Below are 16,165 nucleotides of genomic sequence, written 5' to 3' on the forward strand. Positions count from 1 at the left end.
GGTCCTGGCTCACAGGCAGGGAAAGGCCGCAGACCTCCTGGGAATCTAGTGGCAGGACACAAACAGGACAGTGTCCCACCCGGAATACCCAGGAGAGCCACCTCCCCCCGCCCAGCCTTGCTTGCCCTCCTGGCCTGGGAACTGGCTGCTGAGAAGCCCGGCGCTCACTCCTGGCCCCGCCGGGGTCCCAGGGGAGAGGAGAAGAATTCAGCGGCCTTGTGGCTCTGGGTTCCCTGGGGAGACAGAGCCTGTCCTTAAAAGGCAGCGAGGTTGCCTGGCCAGCCTGGGAAGGCTCCCTGGGATGACATGGCCTGGCCACGAGTCCGGGACCCTCTTGGCCCCAGGGTCCTCCCAGTCCAAGGCAAGAGGGCAGGCCCCAGCTGTCACTGGAACAGTGTGATCCTGTCCCCATACCCATACTGACCCCTGGGCTGGAAAGGGCCTGGTCTACTGCCTTCACCCTGGACCTGGGAGCCTGTGCTTCCCCTGACACCACAGGCTGTCAAAGGAGGGTCCACACCCTGGCAAACAAGACGGAAGGAGGGCAGCTCGTCACATGCTATGGCTCCCAGAGGGGCCCCACATGTGTTGACTGAATGACCAGCAATGCAGCAACCTGGACTTAACAGGCACTTACTAAGCACCTACTGTGGGCTCAGCTGTGTGTCTTCTCGCCAAGGTAGGCGCATCAACTCAGCCTTCTCCCAGCAGCCCTGCACAACGGGCAGTGCGGCCCCAGTAGAACGGGACAGCAGGGACGCAAATGGGTCTGATGAGCCCCGCCTCGTGGGACGACCCTTCACACACACACACACACACACACACACACACCCCAGTTAATTTAAAGGATTCAGAGACAGATGCTTTAGGACACCAGAGGAAGCTGAGGCTCACAGAAAGGACTGGCTTGGCTGGGTCACAAGGTCTGGAAGTGAAAACTGAGATCCTCATGGCCCGATCCCCCTCTGTGGGAGTGTTCTAGAACCTACTTCTCATGGGGCCAGGCATGGAGGCCAGGTATCCAGTCAGCTCAGTGCCCAGGCAAGCTCCTGGTCCTGGCACACCCTTAATCTGCCAATGACCTTGGGCCCACCCTCCTTCCCTCAGACCCACAGACTTGCTGCATAGCCCGGAACGGGTTCCCTCCTCTCTCGAGGCCACTGTCTCCTTACCTGCTGAGCGACTTTGGAAAACACCACAACCCCACCCGCCAGTGTCAACTGCCTATAAACATACACGACCCTACACTGTGACCCTACACTAACTACGACATCAGTACCTCAACGCTGCCTGCAAGCGACACGGGCCACAAGGCTTTGAGGAGACCAGGGATGCAGGGATGCTGCTTCTGGTCCCCGAACAAGAGACACCCTCAGACTCTTGGCCACGCCCCATCCCCACCAATTCCAGTATAATTCTGCAGCCCACTGGAGTTTTCAAAAACACTCGGGAACTCACTTACCTGCTCATACCTTATTTCTTTTGGGGGGAGTGAGGACAGATGTGGCAAAGGGCATGCAAAGAAAGAAGAAACAAACTTTCTATCTAATCCCTCAAGTCCTCCTGCAACCTGAATAATTTTGGGTTTTTAATCAATAGCTGTCAGACTTGTCAAATTACTTTGGGGACCACGAAGCAGTTTTTAAACATTTATAAACCTCCGTGGAACAGCGAAGTGCCCTGAATTTTAAGAGAAGAGACTCTGAGGAACGCTCATTGAATAGGATGAGATTTGGGCATACTGAAAGTTAGATGAGGGCCATGGGCCCCTCTGGCTCCTGAGCAGGGACAGGTCTCCACCCTCTGGTCCCCTGGAGAAACCAGCCAGCCTGGCCCAGCTACTCAGGAAGATTAGAGAGGATGACACCCCCACACCCTGAGCCACCTCCACCCCAGGAGCACAGCATCCAGGATTCAGACCCCAGCCTCATCTGCCACAACCCTGACCACGTCAACCCCAGAGCAGCCACTGCCCACATGCTGGCCCGACAGTCCGTCCCTCTTCCACCTGGACAGCTCTTGCGCACGGTTCGAGGCCCTCGCCGAGGTGTTCCCTCCCTGCGAGCTCCGACTGTGCCCGTCTCCTCCTTGCGTGTTTAAACACCCCCTGTGGTCCCACAGCGCACACCGCCCAGTGTGGGCTGCTTTCTGACTGGTTCCCCCACCCCGACCAGAAACCATAAACACCTCCAACAGCTGCCTCAGGCCCAGGGGACTCATGACCCATGTCCAGAGGGATGATGAAATAAAAAAGGAATGAGCTGAAAATCAAGGACTTACACTCCTTAAGGAAAGCCACTTCCCCTCTGGCTTATCAAACTCCTCCCAGCTCTCCGCCTCCAGGAAGCTCTCCTAGGCTCAGGAGGCATTCCCATGGAATGTGCAAGTGGGAGCAGAAACAGGACCTTCCCTCTCATCTCCTCTACCTAAGACGTGGGCGCCTGGTGCTGTGTGAGCCATTCATATTAGAGTGACAATACGATCAATCTAGGGACTGTCCATCCCCCACTCCTGGGCACCACCAGGCTTTCTGCCAACCAAGGACCGGGCACTTGCCAGTATAGCCCCAGCTCCTGCTGCCATGCTGGCTGGTAACTGTGGTGGTAAGGCCTCCTTCCTCAGAACACACACACATCCACAACGCTCTGTAGCTTTGCTCACATTCATTAGCCCGTGTGCCTCAGTTTCCCCATCGATGAAATCAGGGAAGCAGGTCCCGTGGCGCTAACGAGGGAGCCTGCCATGCAGCAAGCCCTGTGTGCAGCCCCGGCTCCGCCTTTCTTGGGTATTAGGCCCCATCCTGCCCTGGGTCACCTCTCTGCTTGCTCCCGGCTTCTCCCTGGGCTCACTGACATTGCCAAGGCGGCCCTCTCTCTGCCCACAGGCCGAGCCCACCTGGCCCTCCCCGCATGTGGACTCTCCAAAAGCCTCTGCCAACTGACCCGGAGAGCTTCGGCCACTCCACTGACCGCCATCTCCCAGAGCGAGCTGGAGAAAGCCACCTTTTTAAGTAAGCGCCTCAAAGTCCCCATTTAAGAAGGGACGGGCACATCTGGGAACAACCCTCGCACCCTAGGTTCCAATCCCAACGCTCATCTCCAGTCCTGCTACTTCTTCAATTCCAGCCCCCAGTGGGGGCAGAGGGGCTTTGTGGCCATGGGGAGATGAGAAGCAAAGACGGGGAGAGGAAGGGACGCTGGGTCCGAGGAGCCTACGCCCCCAGCTGGCTCTCCCGCATCCCAGCTTCCACAGACGACCACCAGGGCTGCTCTTCCCTCCTGTCAGAGCTGCTGGGGGTCGGTTACGCTAATATCCCCTCTCCTGGGCGGGTGCGCCCAGTGCCCTAGAATAGAGTAACCGAGCACCTCCGTACACCGGCACTGAGTCCGGGGGTCTTGGGACCCCCACTCCCCATGCCTCCCAAAGCCCGGTGTCTGGGAATCAAGCTCTGAGGTCACTGCTTCCCAGACTGTCCCCAGCAGGAGATGGCCAGGAGTGTTCAGCGGCGGCAAAACAGGCTCCTCAGCCACCAGCAAAGGAATGATGCCCCAAACACCTGGGGTGTGGCTGCGAGTGCTCCTCCCAGGGACCTGGCATCAAAGCCACGTGTGGCTCTCGGTACCTGCCTCACCCAACACAAACCACCGCTTGCCCACACACCTGGGAAGGGCACAAGGCAGACACTGGCTCCACGCTGAATGCCCCCCACACCTCTGACCCTCATGCAGCCCAGCCACCCAACTCCAGTTCAGAAAACTGAGGCTTCAAGACCTCGAGGGCCTTCCCAAGGCCCAGATGGTGTATCGGAGTCCCAGAGTCCACCCTCCTCGCCTGCCCCGCAAAGGGTCACTCGGGACGAGCTAGCTCTGTCTGTCATTTGCCAACTGGCCCACAGGATTCCAACCAACAACACACTGCATACTTTAAACAAGCTTCCAAGGTCCATCCCAACCCGCCTAAACCAGCCCAGCTCAGCCCACCTGGCTCCAGTCACACTGGCTGCCCACCTCCACACCTGGCTCCAACACCACCACCTCCGAGCCGTCCGCCCCACAGGACCTACAAGCTCCCCAGGGTTTGCCTGTATGCACCCACCTCCATGCATACAAGGGAGGGGAGGCTCAGAGAGGTCCAGCAGCCTGCCCAAGGTCAAAGTTCACGGGAACCAGAACAGGGCCGGAGGTCTGGTACCTGGGCTCCAACTCCAAACCCTGGCTTTCACCAAACCTACAGAAGTGGTGTGATCAAACGCACCACCTTTCAGATAACTCACAAGAACTCCGGGTCACCAGGACTATCACCTCCTATGTGACCCTGTGCAAATTATTTTCTCTGTCTGGAAAATGGCAAGAAGGACACCTAGCTAGTAGGAATCTGCCCAGTCCCAGCAGTGGTAGTGAAAGTGGCCAGGACCAAGGGATACATGGAACAAGCCAGGCAGCTTATTACTGGCTCACAACCCTTCTACAAGAAAGTTTGTAACCGTTTCTGGCTCCCAGAGATGGGGTACTTCCCCAGTAGAGACCGCTGCATCACAGTAACCTGGCTGCTGACAACTGTTTCAAATATTTAAACTGGAACAAAACATACTCCAGGCCCAGACCCAACCCTCAGGGTCTTCCGCCACCCCACCCTGCAGACAGAGACAGGCTGGGAGAAGGAGGGAAGACAGGAGGGGTTGGGGGCTGGGGTGGAGATGACACAGCCCCCAAACCCCTACCCAGCCCCACCCAGGCCAGCCCGGCCCAGGGTTGGGCCACTCCGAGCAAAGGCCAACCAAGCTCCTCAGCTGGGAACACTTTCAGCCGCCCCAAGCATTTCCCGGTTCCCAACAGAGCCTGCCTCAGAAGCTATCGGCCTTACTAACAGGAAAACACAACTGACACCGATTTCCTCTCTTTCTGAAACTACAAAATAGTCACAACACTTCTTGTTTCTTGCTTTTCGGTGGGGCTATCCTAACTGCTTCCCTGTTCTGTGCTGGCAGTAGATGTCTGCAGAGGGGCAGAGACATCAGCCCTGGGGAACTCCTGAGCCCCTCCCAAGGTTGGCACCTGTGACAGTCCCTCTCGGACTGGAGCTCCCACCCATCTGACCAAGACCGCCCTTGGCTCAGGAGGTGGGCCGGTGGCCCTGAGGCTGGCAGCTCCCTCCTTCCTTCTTCACGGACTCCCTCGTTCCCACCTCTGTCCAGGCCACTCACCATCCCTCAGCATGGTCACCAAGCTCACCAGGTCGAGGACACCAAGGGGCCAGGCCAGTCAGCCAGCTGGTTGCCCGCCGTTCCCCACTGGGCCCAACCAGTCCAACCCAGCTCTGGTCATGGACATATTACTCCAGCCCTGTCCGCTGGGACTAATATGGCTAGTTAAACAAAGGCTAAGTTCCAACTCTCTGTAATGTGCTTTTAAAGGAACAGTGTCCCAGTTGGGCCGTCCAGGGTCTTAAAGGCACAGATCCCTTTTTCTGTATAGAAAACAGGACATCGAAACAACCACCACCACCCCCTCCCAAAGTCATGATCAGATGGAAGGCCTTTGGGCTTTCTAGAGAAAATCTTAGATAAAATGCGCAATACTAAAAATCCAAATCTCACCCAAAGGTCTGAAAGAACCCCAAAACAATGGGGCCAAACCTTCAGACTAAGCAGAAATGGTAGCCATTTTTAAGCAGTCACTTCGTGCCTGGCACAGGGCTTCACAGCATGGGCTGGCTGCTGCTCAAGACCACTCCACAAGCCACTGCCCAATCCCATCTCAGGGGAGGAAGCCGCAACGGGCAGCAGCGCCCACCTGCCCAGGATTCCAGCCAGTCCGCAGCCCAGCTGGGGCCCAGCCACAGCCAGGATGCTTTCTCCCACCTGCTCCCTCGCCCCTCCCAGCCTTCTCCAGCCTGACGCCCAGGCCCTACCTGTTCCGCAGCTCCTCTCCTTCCTGGGCAAAATGAAGGAAGTGAGGATGAGAAGTCACCTGTCACAGTTGCCCCAACACTGGGCTCTCATCTGGGCCTCAAAACCCTGTGAGGTTGGTTCTATTCTTTCCCCCTTCCTACATACAGATGAGAAAACTGGACATCATGACATCTGGCACAATGTGAAAAGAGACAGACAGACAGACACTACGTAGAGGTAAGGCACAGGGGAAGGGGAGGGGGTGAGCAGAGAGAGGGGCAGGTCTGCAGCCCTGCAGGGGTGGGCCCCTTCACACCCAGGCCCTCAGTCTCCTCCTGGACAGGCTGCGTAGCTAAAGGAGGCCACACATGCGGGGGGAAGCAGGAGCCGGCCACGGCCCTCCCATTGTCCACAAAATGGAGGAGGCAGGGCTGCAGGCTCTCCCAAGGGTGGGCAGAGCCTACCCAACTGCTAGATGGTGGGGAGGGGGCATTGCCAGGGAGGAAAAGAAGAGAGATTTGATTGCCTGGGCCTCAGTACCTGGTCTAACAAGCCTCCCCCATCCCAATGGGCCATTTCCTACCACTTGCAGTAGCTGGACAGGCAGTAGTAGATGCCACATCAGATGTCATCCTCTATCAGGAAGGCCAAGGCCAGGTGGAATCCTCCACCCTCATTCTATTTCTATGGAACCCCAGTCAAATAAGTTTGAGGCTGTGTAGCCTGGTGGTTAGAAACACGGGTCTGAAGCCAGACTGTCCCAATTCAAATCTGGGCTGTACCACATGCAACTTATGTGTTTTTGGACAAGCCAAGTCACCTCTCTGGGCCTTTCTGTTTCCCCCTCTGTAAAAGGGGTAATAGTAATGGCATTTAACCCTGCGGGGTGGCGGTGAGGAGTCAGTGAGTCCCAGAGCCCAGCTCTGAGTGAGCACTTAGGAAAGGTCAGTCCATCAGTGAAGGTGAGGGAGGCTGCCCCGGCTACGCTGGGAGGCACAAGGCCGGAAACCGGCGTCCCAGGCAGGAACCCTGGGCAAGTCACTTTTCTCTGGGTCTTAGTTTCTTTCTGTAAAAAGGAGGGACTCAGTGACTACCAGGCAAGACCACCCTCCCCAAACCTCCCAAATGCCTGCCTGCCCCCAGGAGAAGCCAGGCCAGAAAGCCGGAATGCCAGAAAGGCTGGGCTGTGGCCCAGATCCTCTGAAACCTGAAAACAGCCTGTCTCCGCGCCAACCCCAGGCTAACTGGGGTCTGCTGGGCTGGGGAGCGAGGGCACGAGGGCCCACTGTCTGTTATCAGGAGGCAGGGTAAGGCATCATCCCCCCAGGTGAGCCTACCCGCATTGTGGCCTTTCCTGGGTCTCAGTCACCCTGCTCCCCAGCGAGGGGGCCCCCTTCCTCCTCAGGAGTCTCCCAGGGTTTGCGGGGTGGCTCAGCTCTCTTCCTATGCACAGCCACCCCACACCTCGTGCCCAAACAGCCCCCCTCAGCCCCAAGAGCCCCCGAGACTTGACCAGGTTCAAGGCCTGCCTCCTTCCACCTTCCTGCAGCCTAAAGCAGGCATGGCCAACATCCAGCCCGTGGGCCGCATCCGGCCCGCGTAATGAGTTTATGCGGCCCACGATTAAATTTTTAATATTCTCCGCACGACGCACTGTGGAAATAAGTGGTACTTTTAAATCTTTATACATAAACTACGATATCGTCAGTAATCTTTAGCTCAATTTATATTTGTGAACAAACCTTTTCTTTAATGAATCTAAATAAAAGTATAACAAGATCAAGAATGAATGATTTACATTTGGAGGCTATGTTAAGAATAGCTATTACAAGTATAGAGCCAGATATTAAAAAAATAATAGGCAATGCAAAGCGCCTCAACACGTCACATAGTTTTTTTGTTAATTTGTTGTACTAAAACTACTTATACTTATTCATAAACAAATTACATAATAAAATTGTTTACTTAAACAAATCGTTTTTGTATTTAACATTTTTTAATTTTAATATTTCGTCCAGCCTGTGAAAAAAGTTTCTTTCTAATCTGGCCCAGGGGCAAAAACTGTTGGCCACGCCGGCACTATCCCCTACAACACCGGTTAACCAACTGCACAGAAAGCATTTAACAAAACAACCTGGAAGGCCAAGAGGCTCAGATATCTGAGTGTTAAGTCATTCAACAGACACTGAGAACCCACCTGGAGGCCATCAGACCTCAGGATGTCCCCAATTCTACACTGCACACACCCACTTCTCCAACCAACACATCCTAAACTCCCTACATTCAGCCAAACCTTGGGGGAAGTCAAGGTCCCGGTCACTAAGAAGTCTGAACTAGACCTCCAACGTCTCCGGAAGCCAAACACAGAGCCTCCCAGAGCTAAGCCACTAGTGTACTAGAAGTCTAGCTCTGCTGGGGACAAGGCGGAAAGACCCTCCGAGTCAATCCAGCTCGAGGGTGCTCTTCGTAGGGGCCTTACATCTGTCTCTACAGATGAGACAGGGAGAAAGGGGGACAGGGTCAGGCAACCCCAAAGAGCCAGAAAAAGTGAGACACTACAGGGCAGGGACCGAGCCCTCCAGAGAGGGAGGAGTAGGGGCTCAGAGAGCGGCTGTTAAAGGTCGTGGGGGCGGGGGGAGCGCTCCAGCCCCCCCCAGTCAGAATCACTGGAGATGGTGGATGTTGGTGCACGCTCCCTGCTGAGACCCACTGGGTGAGCTGGTAGACCGAGAAGACCTGGAGACAAGACCATCTGAGTCACCCTGGATGGTTAGCTCGGTTGGTTAGTGTCCCCCTGATAGGCCCAAGTTGCAGGGTCGTTTCCCAGTCAGGGCACATAAGAATCAACCAATGAATGCATAAGTATGTGGAACTATACAACAAGTCAATGTTTCTCTCTCTCCCTCCCTCCCTTTCTCTCTAAAATCAATTTTTAAAAACGTGTTTTAAAAAAATTGTCAGCCCCTCACTGACCCACCTCAACTTCCCAGACTGGCCAGTTCCGCCCGTCCTTCACTGACACTGTTGCATCCTCTTCCTTACCTCCTTTTCTTAGCACACCTGTCCTGGCCCCAGCAGTTCTCCACAAGGTCCCCAAAAGCCCCCATGTGACTATACTCAACCAGTTTCTGTCCTCTGCATACTCTCCCAGGTGTCTGTCTTCCATCATAGGCCACGGGTCTCCCTTACCCCCTGGTACCCGCTTTGCCCTTCCTCCAGGTGCCAAGTTTCTCAGGCTCAGGTTTGGGGCACACTTCTTCGGTCATGCACTTCCCTTCAGTGATTATCCATTCCTTAGCTTCAAATACGTCCAGGCTGCCCCAGACTCCCTCCCTCCGAGCTCTAGACTCACAGATCTAAATGCTGGCCTGACAACAACTCTTGGACACCACACAGAATCTCAAGCCTGAAATGTCCAAAGTGGAGCTCCATCTCAGTGCTTAAAGCCTAGATCAGGGGTCCCCAAACATTTTACACAGGGGGCCAGTTCACTGTCCCTCAGACCGCTGGAGGGCCGAACTATAAAAAAATTATAAACAAATCCCTATGCACACTGCACATATCTTAAAGTAAAAAAACAAAATGGGAACAAATACAATATTTAAAATAAAGAACAAGTAAATTTAAATCAACAAACTAACCAATATTTCAATGGGAACTATGGGCCTGCTTTTGGCTAATGAGATGGTCAATATGCTCCTCTCATTGACCACCAATGAAAGAGGTGCCCCTCCCGGAAGTGCGGTGGGGCTGGATAAATGGCCTCAGGGGCCCAAATGCGGCCCCCTGCCATAGTTTGGGGACCCCTGGCCTAGATCCTCCCTCTTTCCTGGGGCTTCAGAATCCAACCCATCAGCAAATCCTACTGCTCCTTCCTCTCTTAACACCTCTCACCCAGCCACTCCAGGGTACCTGCCCAGGCAGCCTCACTCTGCTCCCCGCCCACTGAGAGTTCCAGGGACCCAGTAGAAATGCAGACAGATTGTTTAACTCCAGGGCTAGAAACCCACCAGTCACTCCTAACCGCACACAGAATGCACCCAAACTCCTCCCCAGGGGGAAGAAGTCGGCAGGGTGGCCTGCCTACCCCTCTGACCTCATCCAGCCACCCCCACCCTCCACCTGCAGCCTGGGCTTTCCTGCCTGGGGACTTTGTACTGAGACTCCTGGGGCTGGAGCTCTGGTTCTACTCCTATCTTCAAAGGCAGGCTTAGGGCATCTTCTGGAGCTCAGCCCTTCCCCAACTGCCCCACTCCAACAGGTCCTGCCCCACCCCCATTATTCCCCATTGAAACACCTGGCCCGTTCCCTTCAGAGCATCTTGCTCATTCAGCCAGCAAACATTTAAGCACAAACTACAGGCCAGGTACTTTTTCAGGCACTGGGAATCCAGGTGCTGAACTAAGCAGACAAAAAGTCCCTGACTTACATTTCAGTTGGGGAACTTCACCCAATCTGGTATTCCCTTAACTTATTTAGCATTACCTGTCCCTCCCTCCAGAAGACAAGCTCTGTATGGCCAAGGACCATATCTGTTGTATTTCTGGGTCCTAAGCCTGGGGTGGGGGAAGGATCTGGCCTGGGGCATGAGCTCCGTAAGTAGTTAAAACAATGGATGTGCAAAAACAACAGGGCAGCAAAGGAACCAGGACCAGAACGTCCAGCCCTCAAGGCCTCCTGGGGAGACACCTCTCACTGCCCCCTGGGAGGGTCAGTGAGCAGGAAACTTCTGCAGCACCCCCTCCCCAGCCCTTCTGGGAGACAGACCGGATAAACCAGCGGCGGCTTCAGTAACAGCTGGAGAGTGGAGATGACTACAGGCCTGTGCAGTCAGGGAACGCTACCTGAAGACGTGCAATCTGAACAAGACCAAGCCCCAGCCCCCAAATCTAGGGGAAAGAGGAAAACAAATTTGTGTCTTAGGACTCTGATGTCCTTTTTTTTCTAGCAGGAAAAAAAAACAAAACCTGGCTCTGAAAACCCCTTTACTTTTCATTAGTGTCTGGATCAATAGAAGTTTTAGGAGTAAAGCTTCTCTCCTGAAATACTAACCACCAGAGAGACAGGCTAGGATTATTAAATCTGCATCTAAGAGCCCTAATGGCTCCCCCCCTTCTCACCTGTGCTGGGAGCCACAGGCTAAAGAACAGGCCAAGGGTCCTCACTGGCAACACAGCTTGAGGGCAAAGCCCACCTTGCAAACCCTCCCAGCTTCCTGGGCCTAGATCACCTTGAGGGTGCCCCACAGCCTCCCATCCCCACCCCAAGACTCAAGTTCCCAGAGGGCAGGGCCCGATTCCCAGAAGGAAGAAGTCAGCCTAGCCACCCCAGCCCCCACCTTTACGCTTCCTCTCAAGCCCCTGAGGGGTCTTGGCTGGCTGCTGATGGCCTCCACGCACCAATGAGGCCCTGGTCTGAGGACAGGTGGCATTCCAGGGCTGGGCTCCGAGGAAGAACAGCCCGATAACCTCCAGTCTCCATCCACTCCCATCCCAGGCCCACCAGGGAGGAAGCTTCCTGCCCCCCTGTCCCCACAGAGCCACCCACAGACCTTGGTGGTGGGAGCCCTGAGCTCTCGGCTGACCCAGGTCCCGGCACTGGGGACCAGGTAGCCAGATCCAGCTTGCGAGAATGGGCGGGCCTCCACAGAGCAGATCCTCTGGCCCGGCCCAGGAGCTTGCTGAGGTTGTCACCGAGGAGTCCGAAGCCACAGAGGCTCATCCCCAAGGATGGTGTGCATCCAGGTGCCACTCCAGGCCAGATCAGAGGAACTCGCAGCCCAGGCTGGCAAGTAAGAGGTGTGCCCAGGCTGGCATCTAAGAGGTGTGCCCGGGCAGGCTTCCCCTTCCTGCAAAGCACATGTTGAATCCGTCTTCCAGGCTTAAATTTCACAAATGACTTAAAAAAACAGTGGTGACAACATCTAGAGATTTCCAGGTCCTCCAGAGAACAAGTGGAAAATTAGTCTTTCTTACAGGTAACCATACAGCACAACCTCCAGGTCCAAGAAGTCTAGAAAGCCATCTGAAAAGTCACTCACATCTGGCCTCAAGAAAGGGTCCTTCCCAGGGCACCTGGGAACCGAGTTCTGGGTCTAGCAAAGCCTCAGCCTGGATTGATCCCTTCCAGGCTCCTCCCCCTAAACTGCTGACTCCGCCCAGGGCCTTATCCTGCCGGGAGTCCCGCCTTTGGGCCTTCGCACTGGCCATTCCTTCTGCTGGCCATGCCTCTAGGCAAGGCTGGTTTTGCCTCATTCTGGTCTCAGAACAAGTGTCCTCTCCTAGGACAGGCCGTTCCTGAACACGCTAGTTAAAGGAACAATTTCCCCCTCTCCCCCCACCCCAAGTTACCACCTGGCTTCATTTTCTTCATAGGACTGATCATTTCACCTTGTTTGTCCCCCTTCCCCACCATGAGAATGTCAGGTCCGGAGGAACAAGGGCCTGCTCACCCTGGTAAGCCCGGCACACCTTAGGCCAGTGCTTGGCACAAGGTAGGCACTGACAGATGTGTTGAGTGAATAAACGTATCTTTCTGGCTGGTCTGGGATTGGCCAACTAAAGCTGTGTAGGTGGGAGCGGAGGTAACCAAAAGACTTGGAAGGACACCAAAGCCACCTCGCCGGCAGGCGCTGCTCGCCCAGCATTCCAGACTTCCCTCCTGCAGCACCATCCCCCACGCGCTCTCCAGCGGGAGGCGGCCGGCCCCGCCCCCGCCAACTCGGCCGGGAGGCCCGCCCACCTGCAGCCGCAGGCCTTTCCCTTCCCAGGCCCGCGGCTGGGCACATTCCGCGGTCAGCTGCCCCCAGCTGCAAACACTTTCCACCCAACCGCGGGAGGAAGAGGCCCGCCACCCCCCCTCCCGGCTCTGAGCGGCAGCCGGGAGCCCGCCCCCTTCAGGGCAACCCCCCCCCCCCCACACACACACACACACACTTCCATTCAAACATTTAAAAAATGCGAACAAAGACGGAGGTGTAGACAAGGCCAAGGATTAGCCTACACGGTCACGGGGCAGGAGAGCCGAGGAGAAGCTGGGCTCTGGACTCGCAATAGACAGCGGTCCCCTAGCCCGGAAGAACTGGGTTCAAGTTTCGAGTTAGGTGCCAGGAGGGAGGGAGGGCACAGTGGTGAACTGGGAGGGCTGCTCAGGCGTGAACCCCACAGGACTTGGGAAAGAGGGACCCAGTCCAGCCGGTGGGCCCACCCCCTGGACTGGCACTTCATCCTTGGGTCAGGGTCACCTGGTCCTCACTGAAACGCACATCCCTAGGGATGGGCAGGTCCAGCCAGCCCAGCCAACCCAGCATTTTGCCTGGGGTCACCCCCTTTACCATCTCACTCTAGAAGCCACAGCTAAGTCCCGGGCCTCTAACGGCAGGCAGGAACCCACACCCCCTTCCCTTACAGCCACCACCCAGCACGGTTAATCAAACTGAGGCCCCGCACCCAGAAGCCTCCACTGCAGGGCTGCTGCACAACTTCCTGATGCTATAGGATTAAGGAATCCAATCCCGCCTTTTAAAGACGGATAGAGGTGAAGGGAGACAAAGGCCCTGCATGGGGTCCTGCCTATCCACGGGGGGTCCTGCCTATCCAGGGTTTCTGTATCCAGAGGCATCAGAAACCCCAGTTCAGTCCCTCAGCAAACAAATGAGCTCCTACAAAGTGTCAGGCCGTCAAGCACCTCCTTTGTACAGGGCTCTGGCTGGGGCACCTGCAGGGCAGGTGAAAGGTCTGACTGTGGTACAAAGCAACCCCAACCTGGGAGGTCTAACTCACTCCATCCCTTGCTGCGTCCTGTTCTGGGCACAGGTGATGCTGACCACAAGCGATCCAACAGTGCCTAGAGCCCTCCCCGCAACCCCCTGGGGGCTCTTAGCCAGAGGTGCACTTAGAGTGGTTCCCTTTGTTCTGAGGCAAGGTGACCCCTCACAGTTTTCATCTAGGCCTATTCAATGTCTTGATACAATTTCAAAGAATAAGAGGTGAGGCTGTGGTCACATGGCAAGTCCTGAGGGCAGAAGAAGCCCATTTGGCTCCCAGAGCAGCAGAGGCTATGACGCAGAAGGAGGGAACAGGGCACATCTCTGAGCACCGCCTCCAGGGTGCAGGTGCCAGGAGGCCTCTCCTGCTTAAGCTCAATTATGGCAACAAAGAGGCAAATCAGATAGATACTGTGACCACTTTATAGATGAAGTCAAATCCAGAGGCTGCTCAGTCACAAGTTGACCCAACTTCATCTAAAAGTAAATGGGTCTCACCTGCCAACTATCTGCACCTATTATTTGTTCCCCCATTTTCATACCCCTTACTCCTAGAAGCCTTCCTAGATTTCCCCCAGCAGGAAGCCTCCCCACTGGTAGATCCACACAGTTACTTCTAATATCTTGTAATAATATTATCTACTCCTATGACAGGGTCTCTCACTCTTCATGACAGCTATCACAGGAGGGGGGTCACAAGCTAAAATAAAAAAGCCTGGAGCTGGGGGTCACAAGCTGTACAGCCTACCTCAGGCTCCCGCACATACTGCCCACTGGACCGTAACTAAGTTCCTTCCTCCATACCCTTCCTAGCCTCAGCTCAGAGGACTAGCTTACCTCCTGCTCAGCTCCGTCCACAGTCATCTTGAATAATATGTATAAGTACAGAATGAGTACACAGTGACTATCCTTGGTCATGTGTAGCTGGGGACATTTCAGAGGCTGCCCTGATCTAGTCCCTCCTCGTTCTGGCCCCTCCAGTGACCCAGGCAGGCCCCACCCTCCTCCCACACACCGCTCACCTTCACACCTGTTCCATCAGCCACGGGACCTCCTTTTCCCCTTTCCCCACACATGCCCTGTCCTGTCTCAGGCTACACCTTTGTTCCCACTGATCTCCCCTCCTGCCCCTATTTCTAATTCTCGTTCACCTTTCAAGACCCAGCTCAAGGGAAGCCTTTCTCAAGGTTCCCAGGCACAGGATGTACAAGCTCTCTCTTCCTGAATCCCCCCGTCCTCTCTCCTGGATGCCACTCGATTTCCTCAGGTCCCGGACACAGTAATAGTGCAATAGACATCTACACCCTGCACGTCAATCTTCTCCTCAAAGTTCAGAGTCCGTATGTCTCATCGTTTCAGATCCAAGGGTGTCTCACCAGCTGGGCTAGGCTCTTGGCGATCGTCCTCCTCAGGAAGCTTCCCACTTCCTGGGGCGTAAGCGATCCAGCCCCAAAGCTGTCAGGAACACTGCCAGGCAGTGCCCGTGTCCCCCTGGGGAGAGAGATGCTCAGGTCGCAGGAGGGAGGCTATGCAGGTGACAGAGGCCCTCTGCGTGGGGCCTGGGAACTGCCTGAGCTGCAGGAGGATGAGGAGTCAGCCCATGAAGCAGACACAGGACCAGACGGGGGCTCCCTGCAAAGGACAGTCCAGAGCCTGGCTGTTCACGGGCAAGGGCTGTGAAGACCACACTATACTTAGCGGAGAGTGAGAAACAAATCTGGTGTCAGATTGAAGACCAGCTCTGAGTAACAGTCTCTAGGCACCCCTGCTATTAACTTATGTGAGCACATCTATGTTTATGTGGTTTTATCATCAACAAGCAACAAATGTGTCCGGCACCTGCCCTGTGCCAGGCCCAGTGCTAGGTATTTTACATAATCTTGATTAACCTCCAGAGAGCCACAAACTGTAGGCATCCGCAGCTACCGTGTACTGAAATGAAGATGCAGCACAGAAAGGCTGGAAAAGCTGCCCGAGGCCACACAGCTAGTTACGGGTAGGTGCTGGCATTCAGGACCCTCAACAATCTGGCCCCAGCCTGTCTTTCTGGTCTGAGCACAGTGCCCACCATTCCAGAGACCCCATTCTATGTCCTTGCCCACCTCTCACATGTTCTCCACTCCCCGTTTCTCCTTGTGTGTGTGTGTGTGGGGGGGGGGGTAATGCACACTGTCAGCTTGCAGCCTCCCAACTCCCTCCCTTTCTACCTGCTCAGATACCTGCCCCAGCTGACAACCCCTCCTTCCGCCCACTAGGCCAGCCAGGCTCCAGCCCCCCGGCCACCTCCCCCCACACCAGCCAGTCTGTGTCACCCCGCTGCCAGGCCCCAGACCAGTGTCTTGTGGTAGTGACTTCAGCTGGCAGAGTCCTGGAGCCTTTCCCCTGTGGTGATGTCGACACGTGTTCACTCACAAAGTGTAACATTTCCATCAAAGTGATCGGGGGAGTCAATTCCCATCCAAGTGACAGCCCTTTGGAAGAATACAGAGTAAATTTACTCAAAGAGTGAG

General features: G+C 55.4%; 1 protein-coding gene across 10 annotated transcripts in view; it reads right to left on the reverse strand.

Moving 5' to 3' along the window:
• DAB2IP (DAB2 interacting protein) overlaps nucleotides 1-16,165 on the reverse strand; it is a 201,677-nt gene that overhangs the window by 37,533 nt on the left and 147,979 nt on the right. Inside the window, exon 1 of one of the 10 annotated variants that reach the window (XM_066256327.1) lies at nucleotides 5,204-5,360. The exons of 8 other annotated variants lie outside the window; for them this stretch is intronic. The gene's annotated coding sequence lies outside the window, so the exon portion shown is untranslated. Of the gene's footprint in view, nucleotides 1-5,203; nucleotides 5,361-16,165 lie in introns of those variants that run through there. One more of the 10 variants, XM_066256329.1, reaches the window with a different exon arrangement.

Source organism: Saccopteryx bilineata, chromosome 2 (assembly GCF_036850765.1).
Source record: "Saccopteryx bilineata isolate mSacBil1 chromosome 2, mSacBil1_pri_phased_curated, whole genome shotgun sequence".
Lineage (NCBI taxonomy): Eukaryota > Metazoa > Chordata > Mammalia > Chiroptera > Emballonuridae > Saccopteryx > Saccopteryx bilineata.